The 23,973-nt window shown below is 43.1% G+C and overlaps 1 protein-coding gene across 1 annotated transcript in view; it reads right to left on the reverse strand.

The window, feature by feature from the left end:
* The window catches only part of SLC4A4 (solute carrier family 4 member 4), a 208,718-nt gene that overhangs the window by 140,116 nt on the left and 44,629 nt on the right, over window positions 1-23,973 (reverse strand). The window lies entirely within an intron of this gene.

Genomic DNA, 23,973 nt, shown 5'->3' on the forward strand with positions numbered 1-23,973 from the left:
CATATATAGTTATTTATTTATCATTTCACATATATAGATTTCACTTTTAGAATAAATACACCTCATACACTCACTTGTTTTCCACACAATTCGTTTTTCCTTTGACATTTCTTCCATTCCAATAAAAGGGCCCACTTTCACTAATATCTGCCATCACAACCTGTACATTGTTTTCCTTCAGCTCTTTTTCTAGGCTTATTTATGGGCCAGCCATGTAGACAGAGTGACTTTTATGTGCCCCGTCTAAGCTTTAAAAACATGCTGTCTCTCTAGTATGTGCCCTCAAGTCATCTGCTGTTAGGCTGCAGGGCAGACACAGGGGCTACCATGTCCAATATTATTAATAGAGTCGCTTGCCTCTGCTTATTTGGTGTCCAGTAATGGCTGCTGGAACCATAAACATTACCCCCTGGGAGTCCTTATAACTTCCATTATATTAATAGAAGCACGCTGATATACCGCCACTGTATTTATTTATACTTTCTTGCATGCTTTTGGAAAGAAAATGCTAATTTTTTTCTGCAGCAGTTGATTTAAGCAGTAGATATGCAGCATACATGTTTATATGCATAAAAGCAGATTTAACTGGAAGGTAATGAGTGTTTTTAGCCACTAAAATCGCAAGTGATCAATGGTTACATAAGAAGAAATGGAAGCATGCTATTGTTCGGTTGTAGTGCGATCAAGTGATCTATTGCAGGACGGTAGTACATGGTTCAAATCAGTCGCATCTATACTACGCAAGTTGTAGTTTAAGCATGCGATGCAATGCATTTTTTGTTTGTTTAGGGCCTTGCAGAACCCCAAGGGGTCATTCACAAAGGCATCCACGTCTGTACAGCGTGCACATCCGCGCAAAGACCCAATCCCAGGAGGGACAAGAGCTGCTTGTAACTGCATGCAGTAGCCTGTACCCCCTTATGGGAGGATGCGGCTGCACGCAGTTACACGCAGAACCAAACCTGCACATCTGTACATTGTCTGCGTCCAAGTGCGGGCATCCGGACCTGCACAGATGTTGGCGTGTAACTGCGTGAAGCCGCATCCTCCTGCAGGGAATTACACACAGAACCTGACCGTCTGCATAGACTTGCATGCCATACGGATGTACACACCCATTGGAATGACCCCAAAGGAGTTCATTTCAAAATTCTGCCTGGAGATGCTGTTTGTATACCACTGGCGCCCCTAGATGGCGATGACGGGTATAGGAAATTCTCATACTCGTCAGTGCCACCTAGGTGTGCCGGAGCCGAGTGAACAGCAGGCACAACTTTTATAAATGAACGCCAAAGACATAGTAATAACAGCCAGACAGTTCTCTCAGAAAAGCTTTCTTTAACCCCTTCATTACCAGTGACGTACAGTGTATTTCACTGGCATCGGGGCTGTTTAAACAGTCTCCACCTGGAGGTTGTTTAAACTTGAAAAGCCAACAGTAGAAGCAATTCTGGCAGCTCAGCCACCGCCAGATCGCTTCTATGGGCCGCCCCTCCTGCCCGTGTTTCCTAGGCTCCGTTGCCCCTCCTATGGGCCCGGCTTCTCTGGTGTCGGAGGGGAAGCTGCGAGGAGATCAGTGAACCTCCATTCGGCGATCCCCTCCCCATACTATGGGACTGGGAGCAATGCCGATGACATCACTTCCGGTCCCATAGCTGTCAGTGCGATCTGCACTTCAATAGCTTATTTAGAATGTAAAGGTGACACAAGGAATCTTTTGGACCCCCAGTATCACCTTAAAGAGTACCTGTCACCACCATCTGCTATCACATGGGGGGCTATCAAATATATAATGTTTGGGGGTTTTAAGTAATGTTCAGGCCTAAAATGTGGATTATAACATGTAAACAAAAGATGAAAAAAAGGGCCTCAGTCATGAAGGGGTAAAACACTTTTTCAGACCATGCATAAGCATGGCCATTAGAAAGCTATTAAACTTTTCCTGGGGGAAAGAACCCCCCCACCCCCCTTGTAGTTGGGCTACCCCTACTAACTGCATGTCTATGTCTAGGGTACCTGTGTAAAGGACTATTAATCATCTGATCCCCTCTGGCAGTCAGCACTCACATCTCTCCCCTATGCTTCGTCTTGTGGACTTTCCCCGCCATCCTCACATATAATGCAGGGCTATGGGCTAATGGGCTAAAACGCAGGGTTGTCTGATTCAACTCCAAGGCAAGTAAAATTGAATGTGCAAGTGATATGCAAACATCAAGTAACACTTGTAAGCATCAGAACAGCATTTTAGGCCCCTTTATCTAGCAGTGGGCAGAATACACAAGACTGCAATATGATATAGCAAATTCTAGATATCCACATGTACAGATCTACAAGGCAATGAGTACAAACTGCTAAAGTAGCAATTATATAAATGTGATTTTACGGGATATTTGATTTAAGTCACCTATTGCAACAATGAAACCCTCTGTTTAATTACCTAGCTATCTACATTCCTCCACTAGCAACGTCAGAATGACTTGTCAGGTATGTTGCGCAACAGTCAATGTTTGCACAGTGTTTAAAAAATAAAACTTCAAATGATCTGGGCGCTGCTGTTCGGTGGAAGCAGACGCTATCTCCTTTCTGACATCAGCACAAAGAATCTTTGTGTTCTACGGTGACAAACGGTGGAACGGACTGTAACTCCACAGATTAGGAATATTGCAGAATAACTAACATAAGTGACTAGCGGTGTCTCAGAACACAATTATCTTGTAATCTAGGAGGGGGCTGAAAGAACAAGCAAATCATAGCATATACGTATTAAAGAACATTAAATGCATCCTATCATGATAAGAGCTGCCTCCTAAGCTTCCCGGTCTTAGGTTATGTGCACACAGTATTGTTTTCAGATGATTAAGCAATTGTTTTGTCATTCTGCTATTTGTTTTTGCTATTGTGGTATTTGTTTTTGCTATACAACTCTATATCCTTGTCATTGGTAATCTCTGTACTCATCCTTCTTTGGATCACTTAAACTGGCCATACACTGCTCAAATTTCAGGTGACTCTTGCTTATTAAAGCTGGCCACACACCTGTTCATTTTTTTTCGTTCAACCCGCGGACTGAACAAAAGAAATTGACGTGACTCCTCCATCAACACAAACAGTGTGTCGATCGAGGAATTGCTGCTGTCTACATTGTATTCTGATGCTGGCACCTGTCAGAATACCCAATCAAAGCGGGTAGCTCATTGGCTCCTTCGATCAACTGAAAAGGAAGCCGACAGCCCCACACACTGTGCGAATTTCGACCGGTACATTACAAAACGACCGAAATTCAGCCAGTGTATGGGCACCTTTAGCCAAAGTTCAAGCTGTGGGTGGCACTACTGGTACCTTATGACTCAACAAAAGTCAATTTTCTTGACTTTTGTGGAAGGACCTGGGTGAAAAAGTGTCGGCTAAACAGTGGCAATCAGATGCAGTGACTGTTCGGATATTCTGATGACAGCAGCAGGTCCCGGCTGTGCAGATTACAACAGCCCAGCATATGAGATTCTTCCATCCACACTGTTTAACCACTTCAGGGCCACAATATGTCTATAGACGGCGGCCCGTTAAAGTGGTTACACAAGAACACGGCTGCTGCAAAAGCCGTGTTCTTGTTATCGCTTTTAACAGCAGGCGATGGCTGTTAATGTACAAGCGATCTGGCGTCTGTACAGCCACCGAATTGTTTGTTACCGTATGGCGGCGCCTCCCTTCACAACCCCCCCCCCAGCCACGGCCGCCGTTGTCTTCCCCGGGCACTGCTGTCCCCGTGCAGCGCCCGGGACTGGCTCAGCGGGTCTCCCCGTAGTGATCGGAGAGAGATTCAGTGGCTTCCAGCCTCTGATCTCTCCTCCGATCACTGGACCCGGAAGTGTCACTGTACACAGTCTCCGGCTCTTAGAGCCGGGAGATGAAGCTGGGGAAGCACATCTCTGATTCCTCGGCTTCTTTGGGGCCCCTAGGTGACATTAGGGGTCTGAAAGACCCCTGATGTTTCCATAAAGAGGACCTGTCACACCCTATCTGCTATTACATATGGTGCTTGTTAGCCCCCTATGTAATAGCAATAGGGTTAGTGTAAAAAAATTAAGTGTTTACGTTATAAGTTATAAAAAGTTATAAGTTATAAAAAGAAATGTAACATACAAGAAAAAGAAAAAAATGCAAAAAAATAAATAAAGTCCCCCGCCCCCCACATGCACGCACATAAACACGCGTTGGTGCGTCTACGTCCAAAAAGGACAATTGCGCTATACATGTTACATGTCGCCGCAAACGTCGGAGTGAGAGCAATAATTCTAGTGCTGTCAATGACTGTTAGCACTAAACTGATGAGCTGTAAAAGCGTTTTAAATGTGCCCTATGGGAAATTTGGGGTATTGACTTTTTGCGGCTTAACGGGCGAACGCAATTTTAAGGCTTGACATGTTTGGTATCTATTTACCCGGCGTGACCACATCTTTTATATTTTATCAAAAAAATTGGGTATTATATTATGTTTCTGTGCACTAAATTTTAATTTAGATTATTTTTTCCTAAAAATACAGGTTTGATAAACATTTGTACGTTGCATTGTTTTTGCGCAAATGTTTATCAAACCTGTATTTTTAGGAAAAAATAATCTAAATTAAAATTTAGTGCACAGAAACATAATATAATACCCAATTTTTTTGATAAAATATAAAAGGTGCAGCATTCCTGGATATAACAATTATGGGTATGCCGCTGGGGAAGTCAGAAAAGGAGAACGATTTGGGGGTCATTAGGACCACAAACTGAAAGGTAGTTTGCAGTGCCAGGCTGCTGTAAACAAAGCTAGCAGGGTCTTGTCCTGTATTAAAAAGGGGATGTATTGCAGGGACAAGTCTATAATTTTGCCACTTTATAGATCATTGGTTCGACCTCATCTGGAGTACGCGGTCCAGTTCTGGTCACCAGTACTAAGAAAAGATGTCCTTGAGTTGGAAAAAGTCCAGCGGAGGGCAACCAAACTAATTAGGGGTATGGAGGACCAGAGCTACGAGACAAGGCTACTAAATTTAAACATGTTCACATTAGAGGTGAGGAGATTAAGGGGGGATATGATTTCCATGTACAAAATGTTTAATGGTGGTAGCAACATTAGCGATAAACTGTTTAAAATTAACTCCGTTACAAAAACTAGAGGCCATCACCTAAAATTGGTGGGAAAAAAATTCCAGCACAAGGGGCGAAGGGGGTTCTTCACAGTAAGATCAGTTAGGGTCTGGAACTCACTGCCACAGGCGGTGATTTCAGCAAATAATGTGGAATTGTTCAAGAAACTTTTGGACGATTTCTTAAGGGACCGTAATATACAGGGGTACGGGTACTCCTAGAATGAGATCCTAATAGGTTGGACTTGATGGACTAATGTCTTTATTCAACCTCAAATACTATGTAACTATGTAACTATGTAACTATGTACAAAATTGCAACTCGCAGTTTTTTATTCTACAGAGTCTCTGCTTTCAGAACATATATCATTGTTTGGGGGGTCTGAAGCTGTTTTCTAGCCAAACATTTATATTTTATCATGTGTACGCAAATAGTAAGAAAATGCTCCTGACAGCAAGTGGTTAAGGTGGCTAAAGTAATCTGTTACATGCTCTTTGTTCAGCCCACACGATGAACATAAGAAATCTATGTGCGTATGGCCAGCTTTACTTTGTATATCCCCACTGTTGTTTCTCCGTTACTTCAATAAACAGGTTCACTTCAGCAAATAATAGTAGCCTGCACTTTTCTAACAGATCAAACGTTGGCCATACATCGGCAGACCATTTGTCCGGTAAAAAAAAAAAATCTAAGTAAAGAACACACTAGTTGCATAGTTACACCAAAACTGGATCAGAAAGCATCTGGAGCAGTTGCCCAACCAATCAGCTTCTCTCTCCAGTTTGTGTAGGTAAGATCTGAAAATTAAAGATAGAAGCTGAATGGTTACTATGGACAACTGCTGCAGATTCTGTCTGTTCCCCTTATTGTTCCTTGGTGGGAACACGGAAAGGAAAGTAAACTCTGTGTAGGGAAATAACAGTACAGTAGAATAAACTCTTAAAACTAGAAATTGCTGGCTGGTAGAAGGACCTTTAGTAAGTCTCTTCTGCCAAAAAACAATTTTACTTACCTGCAATTTTTTTCAATCTGCACACTGAGTGCGATAGAGTACCTGGAGCTTTGTGCCGACAACGTAACTGCAGCATGTATACATGGTGGTTACATCATTAGCGCCTGCCCAATTGGCAAAGCAAGAAGCCAGCAGGCCTAATAGGAGCAGAGAATAACATCTCTGGCAGGCACGAAGTGGATGCAGGGAGCTCAGACCTCACATCACTAGAGGAGAGCACACTCAGAGGTAAGTGTGTCATAATGTGTCATACTTGCACATTTTGTCAAATGCTGGCCACCCTCAACCACAGTTCAATTCCGCTTTAAACCTGAACTCTGGCCTTACCATCGATCTTGCACAGTTGTACAGGCTCCTCTCCTGTATTAAAATTGCTTCCTCCAATTTCACGCCACACTGCAGCAAGTCAAATAGAGCTCACTTCATTTCCTGGCTGAAGGATATCCAGCATCACTTACCACTTTCCTCCCCAGACTTACTCTCCTTGGCTTGCCCCTTTCATTTTTTAATTTCAGTTCTTTCAATTATGGAGACTCCGCATCACATGTGGGTGTTACCTAGGGTGGTCTGCATGCACATGCAGCCTGTCTAGCAATGCTCATTCTTCCAGAGTGGCATTTTCATACTTGCATAGTTCCTCCAAAGAACTACCCATTTCTTGCATCAGGACTGAGGGCTCTAGGGAGGAGTACTGAGGCAGGGTGCAGTGATGTTTTCAGGAAGCTATATACAGTACACTGCTGGCCCCTCCCACCAGCCATTATCTGTCTGCAATGCATAGAGGGGCACCAAGACCCGAAGATGATATCCCTGGGTCTAAAATAAGGTACGTAATGAAAATGGAAAGGTTTTATTTAAAAATGTCATAAGCATGTTGATGAGGGGGGAAATAAGGGATCAGGGAAGTAAAAATATAGGGAGATTAAACTTCTACTTTAAAATAACATTAGAGAGTGTATGACGCAAGAAATTGGTACTAATGCCTTCAGGTGCTTGAAGTGTCCTGCGTTTCCCAAATACTGGGGTGCTCTGATATACAAATAGCAACCAGCTCCTGTAGTTGCCTTTTAGTTATTATATTTTTTTGCATTATTTTATTCATTTGGTGTAGGTCTGCAACTTTTCTTCACTCCCAATAAACTTATATTTCCTTTGCTTTACGCAGTTTCCCAGTATGTGGGCACTCCAACCCCAGTAAGCAAGTGTTAGGCTCAGGCAGCATAAATATCAATAAACTGATGCCAGTTCCTTTTTTGTAGCACGCTACACTGCAATAAATACTTGTGAATCTGCTTCTGTAAATGAAGGAAAGTCCTCCTGATGCTGGTAAGTCTTCAGAACCATTCCCACAAGTCACATGACATACTGGCAATTAAGTCTAAATACAGAGATACAATCACTTTCCATTACAAAGATGTGAGCTGTTCCATGAACAGTAAATGTAATTTAGTACATATACTTCCTGATCTCAAATGTTTGCCCAATTAATACATGAGCTGTAATAGTTGAGGACTTGCTTAACCTATTAGTAAAGTCACACCCATGTGAGAAGTTTCGTGTATTCAACCATCCCTGCCAGTGACCTACAAAACACTGTGCTGCCTTACTAATCTGGCACTAAAGTTGAAATGTGCAGCTCTTAACCCGGAGATTTATGCTAGGTTTCCCAAGCTTATTGTATGAGACCTGGCTTCGGGCCAGGGAAAAAAATCAGCTAAGATTTGCCAACCCCATGGAGCCATGCACAGAAGAACAACAGAGGAGAGGTGGAGGGTTGGATATTACTTAACCTCAACCTGTCAGGTCTTCCAAACTTTATAAATGAATGCTGCAGATAAAGAGCCTAGGTGCACACTAAACTGCAGCCTTGGGTTCTACAACTTCAGACTAAGCTCCATTACTGCCATTATTGGCCATAGTCATGCACAATTGTGGGAAGAGTCCAAATTCCGAAACCAAAGGCTTCCATTACACTGTGTGCTAGGGGCCAAGCTGTTCCCTTGCGGATTTGAAAAATAAGAAAGACCTGACAGGTTTGCCTTAGTAACCAGGGGTGTCTCATAATCAACCATAATCACCGCCTGAGGCAGCTGGTGGTCATGTTCGAAGAGGGGCAACTCATTCTGCTCCTGGCAACCAGTGGTGTCATTGGTTGCCAGGAGGCGGGCAGGATGCCAGCCAGAGCATCCCAGTGCTAAGAGCTGGGAAAGGAGATGTGTATGGCCCTAAGACATCTCCTCGCCTGGCTCTTCGCAACCTGAGATGCTCTGGCCGGAAAGGAAGCAGCAGGGTGCTCTGCCTGCCGTCCCCCCATGTGGCCAAAAGAGATATCACTTGAGGCAAGAGCCTCAGCCTGCTTCATTATAGGGACGTCCCTGTTAGTAACATATCGAAAGTTTTATTTTATTTTTAAAGGATGCCTGTCCTTTTCCCATGCAGAACAAAGCAACAGGATCTGTTTAACAACAGCCCCACCAGCAGCCTACATTTACCTTCCTTTTTGCTCTCCCAAGTCACTGTAATTGAAGAAATATATCTGGGATGGGGTAGCATGTGACTCACTCCTCCTCCATGATAGTGCTGATAATTGGCTGCACAGACACTCCGTGCTGTTACATTATGGCAGGGAAAAAGTCCTCATCCCTTTGTAAGTTCCAAGTTATAATTTAGCACTAACACAGAGCTAACTCTATTCCCTCCCAGTGGTGAAGAAATGACAGGGAGGCAAGTATAAGCTGTTGGTGCTAAAGTCAAACTGTTGATTTGCTCTGCATGTGGAAGGCACAGGTTCACTTTAAATTATTAGTGTAGGCAGATTTAAAAGACCCTCATTTATTCCAGCTATGTATTCATAAAAAAAAAAGTAAGCGGTTAGCCCAACTTTACAATAAAACTGCCCCTAGCTGTGCAGGAACGAGCACTCTGGCTCATCCAAAACCCATGCATGTGCAGTGCGTTCTCTCTCTCTCTGTTGCACAATTTTGAGCTCACCTGCTGCAGCACCAGTGAGAGCACACTGCACATGTGCAGGTTCTGAATGAGCCACAGTGCTTGTTCCTGCGAAGCTGGGGGTGGACATCCTGCCGTCTATGCAGCATGGAGGGGATTGCCTACCTACAGTCATGGACTAAAATATTGGCACATCCGAGGCATCTCATCCCTTAGTTCAGTGGTTCTCAACCTTTCTAGGGCCGGGACCCCTTGGTAACGTTGGCAAGTTGTGGTGACCCCCAACGGTAAAATATAGGGATGACGCGGCTGCTGCGGCGACATCTGGCGGCGTGGTGGGAGAACTGACACTGCTGCGCTAGGAGAGGGCTGAGGAGGACTCTCACCTAGCACAGCAGAAATCACACACCGACCCACAGGTTGAGAACCACTGGTGTACGCCGTCAGAATAAAAAAACAAAAAAAAACACCCTAGGAATGCATAGCTAGATTCCTATTGGCTATTTCACTTTGCAGTAGCCAATAGCAAACTAGCTATTGCACCCACCCTCTGCTGCTGTCAATCAGTAGTGGGGACCTGATGGAGAACTTCAGGCCCCCCTCTGCTGATTGGCAGCAGCAGAGGGCGGGTGCAATAGCTAGTTTGCTATTGGTTATTGCAAAGTGAAATAGCCAATAGGAATCTAGCTATGCATTCCTAGGGTGTTTTTTTTTCTGACTTACGCCGGCCTACGGCCCCCAATGTCAGACAAAAAAGGTTTACTCTGCTCGGGAGAAAGTGTTTCTCTCCCAGGCGGCCGGGAGCCGCTATCTAATAGCAGGAGACTCCCGGGCGACCCCTGGCAAATCGTCATTCGACCCCCTAAGGGGTCCCGACCCACAGGTTGAGAACCACTGCCTTAGTTGATGTTGCAGTGATCTGAGACCAACCAGGCTGTGTGTACTTCTGCTGCAGAGATCCAGATTGTTTAGGGATGGGGGGTTGCTACATTGTTAAGCATGAAACTGCACAGTAAACTGCATTCTCTGATCTTTCAATAATGTCATGTAAAAAATAGGCCAGTTAAAGACTGTCACCCTGTCAGCCCAAATGTGTGGTGCTCTAGCGGTCATCATAACGGTTTATGTGGTGATAGGGCAGCAAGTCTACTACCCTTGCTTTACCGTACAAAGCTAAAGAAGATCTGTGTCTCTCTCATACATGGTCATAAAAGAGACTATAAATACTCCTGCCACATTCATGTATCAGTGCTACATCATTACACTACTTTACTAACTAAATTGCCTTGGCATCATATTCAGTCAACAAAGAGTTAAAAGCTTGTCTATCCTCAATATTCATATGTAATGGATTTTATGACAAAGATGTCGCCCTGAACGTTCAGTATTTCAAGACACAAAAAAAGACACATAACTGCTCTGCAATGAAGGTCTATTATACATGGATTACCGAGCAGAAACTAAGTGCTGCGTAATCGTCTGGTAATTATCTAGTTATCTGCATCTTACCAAAGAATCTCTTCTGCCAAGCTCTGCTAAGCAGAAACAAAAATCAGACCATGCAATCTCACATATTTTCTTGTTACCCAAAAGCAACAAGGCCAATCTCTGTGTGAGGACTACAGTGAATATGGTATATGAGGCCTAAACTGCATGGAGCCAGTGAAAATAATGCCCAATAACGTTATAATGCTTGTATGACGTTAGTAAACTTTATGCCTGTGATTGCAGAAGTGTAAGTCTGCATACAAGTAATACTAAGGATACACCGATATCGTTTTTTTTGGTATTGAGTACGGGTACCGATATTTTTTTTGTGGTACTCACCCATACCGAATACCGATACCGGAAGTCCCACTAAGGAAGCCAGGAGGCGTGTAATGACTTGCCACCCGGCTTCCTGATTAACCGGGAAGCTGGGCGGCGAGTCATTAACTGCTCCCTTGCTTCCTGATTAGTCAGGAAGCCGGCTCCATGCTCCTTCATCACCAAGTTCCCTAGTTGGGAAGCTGGCCAATCAGGAAGCCAGGCGGCGAGTCATTACACCTACATTACAAGTTCCGGTATCAGGATAAGCATCGGGAGCATTTGGGCAAGTATGCGCCCACGAGTACTCGCCCAAATACTCGGTTATTGGTACCGATACTAGTATCGGTATTGGTGCATCCCTATTAGATACCCGAAAAAACATCTCCTCTGCAATACTTCTGGCTGCCCTCAACCCCAACAGCAGCAACAACCACTTTTTGAAAAAAAACTCTTGTTGAAAAAGCAGTGACAGATTATTATTATTATTAATAAACATTTTACAGGGTCTGTCTACCCATAACTGATATTCCAGTTTTTGGTTGTTGCTGAGTCAAACAACTTGTAATTACCAATAAGGAAGCTCAGGGACTTTTCCTGAAGAGCTTGTGTTACTGAGTCAGCACACTAGTTCTTACCCATTATGAGGGAGTACATTCAGATTTGCAATGATATGTTATGAGGAATGCAACAGGAGAGGCTGAACCAATCAAAGAGGGCAGGACACTTAAAACTCCCAGTTGGACACGAACAGAGCAGGGAAATATAGTAGGGAGAGGACACTTCTGGAGTATCCACAACATGCAAGATGTCAGGAGCTGACTAAAGCCACCATATCATTTACACCTTTCCCTCTTCATATATGCAAGTAGATCACGGGTGCAATGCTCTGGCTTCTGCAGACTGTTCCTCCCCTCCATGTCAGTACCAAGGTACGGACATGCAGTTACAGGGATGGGAGGAAGTGTCAATGGACAACATGTGTGGTAACGTCACTGCACTTGTATTCCACTGAAACTACAGGTCCCTCTGCTGCGGTGGCAAATAGGGCTTGTAGTTTCTCCATTCTCTGCGTGGAGCCATACACAGCTGTGCCAAATTCAAACACCAACGAAGCCTGTGAGGAGAAGAACCCCACGATTCAAGTAAGTGGGGGGTGTGGGGTTGCAACCTGACAATGTTTCATGTTACACCTTAAATATGGGTATAACATCAAACATGGTCAGAAAGGTGAACTAGCAGGTACAGGTGTCCATCCAGTCTGTGTACGAGTACGGACACCCACAAGAATGTGCAGCTTGGGTGAGACTATGGCCGCATCCTCCCATAGGAGGAACAGGCTGCTGCGTACAATCACACACAGCACCTGTCCTTCCCGGGAACGGCCCGATACTGCCTTGCACGCCGCTTGGATCTGTACTGGCCGGCTCTTAGCTGTGTGAAAGGGGCAAAATACAAATCCCGTCATGCACCTGTCTCGAAAAAGACATGACAATCTTGCAATGCCTCATGGGATTTGTAGTTCCACAACAGCTAGAGGGCCGGAGTTTGCCCCCCCCCGGTTTGAAATGTTTATGGTTGAACAGCATGATATAAGGCAGGAGGCCTAATTTTTATGACAAAACTGCAGTCCTACAGCTGAAATGACTGAGCAGGAAGCATAGTCAGTCACTGTAACAAGCACATACTTTATGTCAACTCAGAAGGACACTGTTTATAAATGCTGGTTTTCATTTCCACAAAGTTTCCTATGATATGATAAAAAATGGACGAACACGGTGCGTTCAGTCACAGAGAGTCCTGAGGCAACTTCCAGTGTATCCCTGCAAGAAATGCAACACGTACGTAATTTTTTCTCGCAGGCCTGAATCAACAAAGTCATATCGTTTTAAAGCTACAAACTTATCAGATATTGCCAAAGTGTTCTACTGAGAAGCAGCCCTAAGAACACCCTGCTTACTATAGGAACTACCAGCCCTAGATTTACTAAAATTCTGAACTATTCTTAAAGCAGAACTCCGGGTAACATTTTTATCAACCCTTGCAGTGCGGCTACCTTCGCACTGCAAGGGTTAACTGCTCATTTTTGTCTATGTTCAAAAACAACAAAGTTCTATGCACCCGATCCCCAGAGTCGCCTGTCTCTTTCTCCGCTGCAGCGATGGTATGTCAGGGTCTTCAGGTCCTATACACTGTGTATAGAAAGTGATGACTCATGGATAGGGATGCACTGAAATTGAATTTTGAGACCGAAACCAAAAATAAAAAACCAAAACCTAAAATTACTTTTTTTCACAATCTTTAAAAAAAAACACATGTTTTTAACTACTTTATTTTATTTTTTTACTTTACTGTTGGGGGCTCTAGGGAAATATTAGGGTTCTAAACAAACCCCTGATATTTCCCTTTTCAAATAGAAAAAGAGATTGAGGACACAGTGTGCTCAATCTCTTTTTCTGCAGCCCGTTATGAATGATCAGGAATCCTCTATACTGTGTGCTCCTGTCCTTTCATACATTGTGGATATAGTGTACTTACTATATCCACAATCATATAGATCACATCCCATTCATTCATAACTGGACATAGTAAGCACACTATGTCTAGTTATTTACAAATACTCACCGATCAGCCGATCATGAGTGTTTGTATACCGCTCTCTGTTCTAAATCGGCTGTCGCAGGAGGAGGGGGGGGCGTTGGGGGAGGATAGCTCTGCCTCCTGGGACTGTGTCTCCTCTGCTCACTGCTCTCCATCCTGACTCAGGCCGTGGAGCTCTCCTCCCACACCTCCTATGTCAGGATGGAGAGCGGTGAGTGGAGGAGAGTGCTGTTATCTGTCATAGGAAGTGGAGTTCTCCTCCATAACCGACATATCACGGCTATCACCACCCGGCACCGCTCTCCAGGAGGCCGAGTTGGGAGGAGAGCTCGGCCTCCTGTAACGATCACCGCCCGCACCGCTCGGCATCCTGAAAGCTTCTCTCCTCCACGCTGGGCGCAGGTGCTGCATTGGAAGGTACACAGACCGGCGCCCGGGAGTTGGAGAAGAGAAGCGAGGGATACACTGAATTTCCAAACGTCATGGCACTTTCAGCATTTTGCCAAAAGTGCAAGTTTTGGCCTAAATGGACCGCTGCAGCGGAGGGGGTCTAAAAGCCAGCTGGACAGCACTTAACATTTGTAGTACAGGGGTAGCAGCACTGCTAGGGTTAATATAATTTGTACCCGCAGTTCTGCTTTAATGAGACAACTTGACATATTTCCTCAGAGGATTTTGCATATTAGTCAATAGTTACCAGAACCTGATCAAATCTGTGCTCTCATTCTAATCTCGAAGATGAAAGAGTCCTTTGTGTGTTGAACATTGGAAAACTGTACAAGTGTTATCAATTGATTGAATGTAGGCAACTGATAAATGTTATTTTACATTTGATGCCATGTTTCATTACATTGATATTCAGGGTATAACATGAAACATGGTCACGCTCCATACAGCTGAAGTTTAATCTGCTTATATTTTGCCTTACCTGGTTCCTCTCTCCCCCTTCATCAACATGTTAATGAAATGATAAAAAAAAGTATTCATAAGAAGCTGCAGCGAGTCAGATGGAGCTCACTTCATTTCCTAGCGGAAGGACGTCTAGCAACTCTGGCCCTCCAGTTGTGGAACTACAATCCCCATGAGGTTGCATGCCTCTGACAGCCACAAGCATGTCTCCCAGAGGCAGAGCTAGAGGAAGTTAAAACATAGCTGGAGAGCTAGAGTTGCCCACCCCTGATCTAGCCTTTGCCTCCCCAACCTTACTGCCCCTTTCATTTATTGGATTCCAGTTCTTTCAATCATGAGGGCTCAGAGTCACATGTGGGCATTACCTAAGGTAGTCTGCATGCAAATGCCCGCCACTCCAAACATCCACCCATCAAGGCATTTTGATATTTGCATAACCTCTCCCAAGAGCCAGCCCACTTCTTGCATCAGGGCTGAGAGATTTTGGGAGAAGTAATGAAGCCGGGTACTGTGGTGTTCTCAGGAAGCTTTTTACTGCACCCTGCCGGCCCCTCTCACCATCCTTGATCTGAATGAATAGAGAATCACAGAGATCCAGTGATGATACCACTGGATCTAAATGAAGGTATGTAATGAAAACAGGAAAGGTTTTGTTTGAAAAATAAATTAGCTTGTTGATGAGGAGAAAGGGGGGAGAAGGAACCAGGGAAGGTATAGTATAAACAGATTAAACTCCAGCTTTAAAGCAGAAATCTGGGGGGAAATGTTATTTACCCTTGTAGTGGGGCTACCCCCATACTGCAAGGGCTAAGTGCTAGCTTTTGTCTAGGTTCAAAAATATAAAAGTTATACACACTTGAACCTCTTAGGTTAGACCAGTCCTTCCAGCCTCTCTGCTCCTCCACTGGAGTGGTCTAAGGTCCCATAAGTCATCACATTCTATATAGAGTGTATAGGTTGTAAGGAACGGAGGGATATACCAATGTTGCAGTGGAGGAGGGGACAGGTGGAAGGGACCAGACTAAGACCAAGCCAGCTCCAAGTATCAGGTGAGTACATCTTTGTTATCTTTGAACCTAGACAAAAACTAGCACTTAACCCTTCTAGTGTGGGGGTAGCTCCATTGCAAGGGTAAAGAAAACATTTCCCAAGCTTTAAAAGGAGATCTATGAGGTGAGTGATTCTATGAGGTCTATGAGGTAAGTTGGAGCCGACCTGTGACAAAGAAGCTGTCACAGGTCGGCTCTATCGATCGGGAAGTGAGCAGAAACAGGCAACCGATCTGCTCACTTCTCGATCGTCTCCCTGCAGTGAGCAGTGACTGTCAGTCACAGCTGCCCGCAAGGAATCCCCCCTCCCCTCTCCGATCTTCCAGCGCTGACTGGAGGAACGGATGGCATAGCTGGCTCTAGATAGGCAGAGCCAGCTGTCATTCACGCAGCTGGGTGGATCTCGACAGTAGTTTCGGGATCCGTCCCGGCTGCGGCGCTCACAGTATATCGCGGGCAATAGCTTGTGATATACTGAGCTTTGGGTCACAGGAGGACGCTAGTATATCTCCTCTCGTGACCCTAAAGAGAACTATGGGGAAAAACACTTACCCCATAGTTCTCTTTTAAGCATTTGCATTGTCTTTATTATCCCTCCTTCCCACATCTGCCTGCAGATAAATCAAAAGGTTTTTTTTTCAGAACTCTCGCTAGAAAATTGGAGACGAGGAGGACACTGCGCAGTCCGATATCATCCATAATTGCTAGTAAACTTTCTTTTTTTTTTGCATATCCGCACCGACATTGCAGCTCCAGAGTGCAATTCACACAAGGCAGATGGTGGTGGGCCTGACCATGTCACTAACACTGTCATGTCAGGTCCAGTGATTTTATGCACAGGGAGAGCTTTATTCCCCAAAGTGATCATCATACAAGGTCCTGTAGGCAAATATGCATTGTGCTTCTGGCTACACTCTAAAATTTGAATAGATATCAGTCATGATGATAAATCTGAAAAGCAGATACATGAACCCTTTACTCTAACTGGGATTTTCCCACTGCAGTATAGGACTTGTCACACTCGATTGTGAACCCTGTGGAAGGGAGTGACGCTGTATGGTAGCTGAGAGAGGGACTCGGCACCTTTGGAATAAGGAGTTGCTGCACTGCTCTTTAATATGACTACAGGCATAAATCACACATAAAAGCTGCAATGTAATAAACGTGTTTGTTTTGGCAATATGTGTCAGTGTATAAGAGGGATACATAAAAGAATCAATGTTATATCTGCAGGAGGCTGATACCAGGTTAAATTAATGTACTTACACTGTTTGCATTTTAAAAAATACATTGAATAACATATTACTTATTACAGAGCTGCATTCATTGTTTTATATCTGCCTGGAGTTCAGCTTTAAAGGGCAATTCTACTATTGCTTCATTTCTGTGGGTTCAAGTGCAGTGTAGGTGCTTGACAAAGTCAATATTCTCTGTGGTGTCCCTATATGCGTCTGATTGGCTGATACACGGGGCATTTTGCTTAAATATTGCTTTTAGTTAATTTCCTTTTTCTTTTTTTTATGCGTAATGTTTTTGCCTTATAGCAGGACAACAATCCCTGAAATTGGTTAAACCTGTGCTGAACTCAGACCAATTGTCTAGTTAGTAATATTTAAAAAAGAGATGAATACATTAAGATGCATTTACCAAAGTCAAGCTGAGCAGTAGCAACTTAATGGAATATGGATTTTTCATTAGGTTGCCATTTCCAGAAACCATGATTTAATAATAAGTAATAAAATTATATGGCTTACACTGGAAGCATCTCCACTGTAAATACATGAACAGTCTGAATGGCTTACACTGGAAGCATCTCCACTGTAAATACATGAACAGTCTGAATGGCTTACACTGGAAGCATCTCCACTGTAAATACATGAACAGTCTGAATGGCTTACACTGGAAGCATCTCCGCTGTAAATTACACTGCTCAGACCTTTAGACTTATGAGTTATTATACTATGGATTAATGGCGATTTGTACCTTTTTTTGCTTATGTGTGTCGGACTGCTAAGCCAAGACATCCTTCCCTCATCTTACACTGTATTTGTATGCAAGTTGATTGCAGCATCTATGTGTCTGATTTTAAATTATAAATATAAAAATGTAACTATACAGTACAATTAGCGTAATGACCAACAAACATGGTGGTATATGTATAATGCCCTGACTTACAGAAAAAGAGGTCATTATTTACTGTAGGCACAGTGCATACTTTACATGATGCGGTCACCAGACCACTGGATGCCTGAATACAATTATCACAATTATATTAAAAAGCATCTTTTAATGTTTTTGACAGATCTGAGAAATGCATTAAAGTGAAAATTCCTTTATACGAGGTGAAAGCAAGCATTTTTATTAAACAAAAAGGTGTGCAGTGCTTTAGCACAGTGTTTCTCAGCCTTTTTTTTAGTTGCTTTTAAAAGTATGAAAAAATCTCAAGGCACCCCAATCTAAAAACATAAATGTAAAAACCATGATAGTGGGTCCAGTATGGATTTTAAGGGGGACCTCATGCAAAAGCAGGACTCCCCCTGTCACATCAGTCTACCCCTTTCACATTAAAGCTCTCCTTTACATCAGGATTCCCCCTTTCATACTAGGAGCCCCTCTTCACATCAGAAGCACCTCTTTCACATCAGGAACCCTCTCCACATCAGAAGCATGAAGATGTATGAAAATTTCGAGGCACCCCTAAAGGAGGCCAGAAGGCACACTGGTTGAGAATGGCTGCTTTAGCAAACAGTGTAAAGGTGCCCATACACCTTACAATTATCTGCAGATTTTCTGTGGTCAGATGGAAAAGGTGGAACAGATTCCTCCATTGACACTTAACTGCGTGGATGGAGTAATCTCCACCTTGGCCAAGCTCCAGTATCTTGTTAGTCTGCCCCGCTGGCTCCCAAAATACCTGAACAGTCTGATTGAATGCAGGCATTGTTCAGGTATTTTGAGAGCCAGCGGGGCCGACTAGCAAGATACTGAAGCTTGGCCCAGTGGGAGATTCCTCCGTCCACACAGTTTAGCGTAGATGGAGGAATCTGTTGCACTTTTTCCATCTGACCATAGAAAATCTGCAGATAATTGTAAGGCGTATGGCCAGCTTAAAGGTGCCCATACACCTTACGATTATCGTATGCGATCGACTTTTCGGCCGATAATCGTATGTGTGCATTGCAGTGTCCGGCAGTACTGTACAATCGTACGACTTTGACGGTCAAGCATGTTTGAAAACTTTGCTAGATCATACGATTTTCGCAAGGTTGCTGGCGTTTCCGTCCGTCAAAAGTTGTACGATCTACACTGCACTTGCGCTAACGAAAATACGGCAAATCAATTACCGCAATTCGTCCAGGTGCTTTTCCTTAATTACGGCTAAACTAATCTTGCGATCATCAGGGCATGATGGGGCTGCCATACGAAAATTGTACGACTATTCAATCATTGGAAGAAAGGTTTCGTCCGATAATCGTAAGGTGTATGGGCACCTTAAGGCGCCTCTGACACAGGTGGTGTCCGTTCTAATCAGAAGGGAATCCGTGAACAGATCCCCTGCCGAATTGGAGCAGAACGGAACAGATGTCACTTTTTTGCCATCCGTGTCACTTCAGTTTTTTCCTCCATCTTGTGAGCTTAACAGATTCATGTTAGGTACCTGGGCAGGTGGACATAAACAGACACATCCTTTTACCTACGACCCATCATGCTTAGGTCTGAAAAAGTAGAACTCTTTTCCATTTTTTTTCAGACCTAGGTGGACTCTCAGGTAATTGGGTGTAAACGGACACACAGGTGTTTACACCCACTTGCCCATAGACTAATTTTGGGCCTTTGATCAGATCCTCCAAGAAAAACTGACAGGCGGATATGATCGGAATGGCCGTGTGAACAGGCCCTTATTCAGTTAGAATTTAAATCTACTTTAATGGGACCAAAATGTTTTTTCACTAAAAAAGTTTGTTTTCTAAGGGCTGAGGCATACGGCCACAAGAGGGCTGTAAAGCATACATTTCAGTACAAACAGGGTGAATTATGGTAAACATAACTCCCCAGCCCCCTTCTTAACATTACATAGAAGGGGACAGCTAAGAAGGATGTCTTAAGCAAGTTAAAAAGGTAAGCAGCGATTTTTTTTAAGTTCTGCTGTGTGAATGGGAACATGTAACAAAAAATATAAAGATGTTATCCTAATTTGGATGCAAAAGTGGAAATACATTTTAAAGTAGGGTGCACGTGCAGGAAACATTGTTCTGGGTGTCTGATTTCTAAGATCAGTTTGCATACTGGCAGCCCAGTGATCGTTGGTTATGGTTAGAAGATTTAATAATAACTGTTTATTACAAAATGTTAAAAACTCTACTATAAACTGATCTAGTCCACACTCTAAAATGATCCAATTCATGTTTTAACTGCTATAGTATGCAATAAAAAATAACTAGAAAAATCTATTTCATCTATTCATTGTACAAGGCATGCACTCCATTAAGGATATTCTTTGTCAGTCTGTGATTTAGGGATCCACAGCATAAGCACCTTGGCTGAAAGGGAACTGCATGATTTAGCACTCTACCTAGAGAAGGGAATTGGACCACTATTTAACACTATGATCATGTACATTGTTTCTTCTAGGTATCAGAGGTCTTTTCAGGTGCCACATCAAAATAATTTTACGAGGCTTTAAATTTTTTTCAATACAGTCTATGTGTTCTTACAAATTGTCTTAAATTCGTTAAAACAAAAAGTCACCGCCTGGTTTTAGGGCAGTGTTATGATCTGGGGTTGCTTCAGTTGGTCAGGTCTAGGTTCAGCAATGTCCCCATGTCCCCAAAAAATGAGGTCGGCCGCCTAGCTGAATATACTGAATGACTAGGTTTATCCATCAATTGATTTTTTTTTTCCCTGCTGGCACACTGGCATATTCCAAGCTGACAATGCCATGATTCATCAATGACTCTGTGTAAATCCTTTAAATGCGGTATCTGAAAAGTCCTCTTATACCAAGGAGAAGCAATTTTAGGTTGAACTTGTTCGGATGCGGTGCCCTAGAATTACCAGCCAGTCTAGGCAATATAAAATAAGCCCTTGCAGTGTGGGATGGCCCTACTGCAAGGGTTAATCTTTAAAAATCCTGGAGTTATTTTTTAAGCCTTTCACTGACACTCATGTAAGGCAAACGACAAAACAGAATCACTTCCAACTGGCCAGGTCAGTAAGCCTTCAGTCGGTTGCATTCTCCCTTCTACTATAAGCTCATGGCTGTTTCAGCGACCATAAACATAACAGAAGGGTCTCCTACACTCTTCTGAGTAAATACATGGCTGTTATCAGATGCTGACAAGTTGCTGATCACAGCAAATCATTTAAAACCTGGTCTCAGTCCACTAAAATGCAGCATTTTAGCAGGCAGGTTAGTGTGAATGGACCTTACAGCCTGAGTAGTAAAGCCTGTCCGCTCCCAGCATGCTGCAGAGAAGAACCCTTGCTCCCTGATATGATATGAATTGATACGAACATAAAGGGCAGAGGTGCTGAAAAGTGCACTTATAGTGTGCTGCGGTAGGCAGCCCATTCATTTGAATGGCTGCCTACCGCAGCTAAGCCGCACTGGAAGAGGTGCGTTCACCTTCACCACCTAACATTGCAACATGCGATGTGGGATCATGTGTGGCATTCCTAAGATCTTGTGTGCTGCTACAATCCTTTTTCTGCTTTATAGTGCTAACCGCTCCAAATTACACTAAAGGATGATAGACACCTCTGGTTTAGGAGGTAGTCATCATCACCATCACGTTACAAGTAGTTCAATTGACTCAATAATTGAAAGCAACATTTGATTCCATCAAGCATTGTATGGGATTATATTGTAAGAATCTGTGATTTTCCCATGCAGATTCACATTAGTGCCCACTTTTTCATTAGCGTCCGCTTACCACGCCACCCTATTTAGCTGCCAGGAGGGAAAGGAAAGCCCTGTGTAAGCTATGAGTTGCTGGATTTGTGGCTTACAGAGGGTTATGGATTCCCCATATGACAGCGTTGATTTAGCCAGTGCTGTCACATGGAGTGAGTCACATGCTTCTTTCATCTTCGAAGGCTAATGCCTTTGAGCAAAGGAAAGATAAGTATATAAAGGATAGGGAGGGGTATTTTGGCAAACCTGTTGCTTTGCGCTGATTGGGCAAACCACAGGTTTGTGTGAAAGTCCAACCTTAGCAATTTTTTTCTAGTTTTGCATGGAATGGGAAAGAGCTAGAATCTCTTTTTGTGTTTTTAAATGGCCATCTAATAAAATCCATATACCTTGCTGCACTCCTTACCGGTCTGTCCCAATGATAATGGGTGCTTGCAATGACTGAGGATGGTGCCGCTCCAGATACAACAACAGATAGAAAGATGTCACCAGCACTCCAATCCAGAAATTCATGTTAGTGCAAATCCATTTTATTGACAAAAGTCATAGAGACAAACGCTTTCAGGGGCCACACAGGGTCCCCTTCATCAGGCTCCATAATGACGGTCAATAATGACATTATTGAGCCTGATGAAGGGGACCCTGTGTGGCCCCGAAAGCGCTTGTCTCTATGACTTGTATCAATAAAATGGATTTGCACTAACGTGAATTTCTGGATTGTAGTGCTTGGTGACATCTTTCTATCTGTTAAATGGCCATCTGTCCCCAATTTATCTGATAGGTGTCCGACTGAACAGGAAGTGGGGGGATAATTCCCTACCTGGGAAAAATACAGCAACAAAAACATGTTTAGATGAGCGAGGAAATGTTAAGACCGGTGTTGGGTTTGTATTCCAGTCTGTGCCCATATTGGAAAGTTCCCCCTCTATTGCTGTATATTTGATAGGTGCCAGATGGAGCAAGGAATTGGAGGATATCTGCCAAAGAGTAAAAATACAGCTTTTAAAACTGTTGGGCTATCCCAGGGGTACACAACCTTGACATTCCAACTTTTATGGAACTACAAATCCCATGAGGAATTTCAAGTCTCTGACAACAAAAGGCATTACTCCACAGCTGGAGTGCTGAGTCTGCCTACACCTTGGGTAACCCTTCTGCTCACTACCCAGAACTAAAAAGAAATGTTTTGAATGGAGTTGGACTTTAATGCTTTTAAGATATTGACTTCTAATACAACAGATATGTTTTTCACGTGCTCTGTTTTAGGAAGGCAACTGCTGTCATTTCTTAGCAGATGCTGACATTATCCTGACTTTGGAGTCTAGTCATATCTGAAATTGTGTGTATGTGTTTTGGTTCTTTGCATATAATCACTCTAAACATCTTACATATCTTTATCTGGTCCAGCTGACAAGTATTACGAAAAGCTGAAAGACAGCTTTTCACCAAGATTTTTTTCTTGTATTTAAACAGTAAATCTTCTTTATCTCTTTCTTAAGAAAATTGTCACTCGTGGTATCTAGGCTGAGCAGACTAGAGTAAGAACAGTCACTGCAAATCTGTGAGCTTAGTGCTAGGCACACAGGATACCAGAGCGGTATGATAAAACTAAGATCACGTCCCAATGCCACCATATTAAACAAGTGACACTAATCTAAATTTTTTTTAAACCAAGTATTGAAGAGCAGTTTAACCAATCATGGGTTTAACCAATCATATTTTGCATTCTGATTCTGTGTGTTGTGCGTAATTGGCAGCGAGGTAGGGGTGTGTCATTCACCTACACACGTTGTGCTAAAAGCTGTCACTTTTTCACATCTAAAAGAACTTAGTTTGAATAGCACAGATTAGAGCTCTAAATTGTATCAATTACCAACTTTGCTCAGTGTCTCAAGATGGACTGACTGCTAATATGCTAATGTTTTTGTAAACCAAACTCATGGAACAATTATTTATCCGTGTCAGTCTTATTTTCGGGGTAGATCTTATATTACAGAAATCCCTGAAGATAGCACTAGGTCTTATTTTCGGGGTAGGTCTTACTTTCGGGGAAACACGGTATTTATGAGTTATTGAAAGTCACAGGGAGCTACGGTATGCGGTGTCTGTGCTTATTTCCAGGGAAATTGACAATCATTACAGGTTGAGGTGGTGGATGGGCTCTTAATCTTTTAAATCTTTCCAGAAGTACATAAAGTAACTGCAAGCAAGGTGACAACATAAACTCAAATTGCTTGACAGCTAACAAAGAGCAATAGGCTGCGGAGGAAATTTACATAAATATCAAATATCTCAAATTCTGTTTAGGATTAGAAACTTTTTCATGATTATACATGCTATAAGCACTTCTATGCAATGCACAAACTATTTTAGGTACAGTAACTTGTTAAATGGGAGCGATTAGTTCAGATTAAAGTAAAATATTTGGGGTTGATTTACTAAAGGTCAATAGGCTGTTCACTTTGGAAGGGAATTTGCACTGTGCAATGGAATTTTCCCCTTAGCTTAATAAATGTGGTGGAAATTCCCTGTGCAAAGAATACCCAATCACATGCAAGGGGGGAAAAAATGTATTTTTGCTTGCACATGAAGCAGAGCTTTAC

The sequence above is a fragment of the Nanorana parkeri genome, unplaced genomic scaffold (assembly GCF_000935625.1).
Source record: "Nanorana parkeri isolate BGI_ZX_2015 unplaced genomic scaffold, ASM93562v1 scaffold124, whole genome shotgun sequence".
NCBI lineage: Eukaryota > Metazoa > Chordata > Amphibia > Anura > Dicroglossidae > Nanorana > Nanorana parkeri.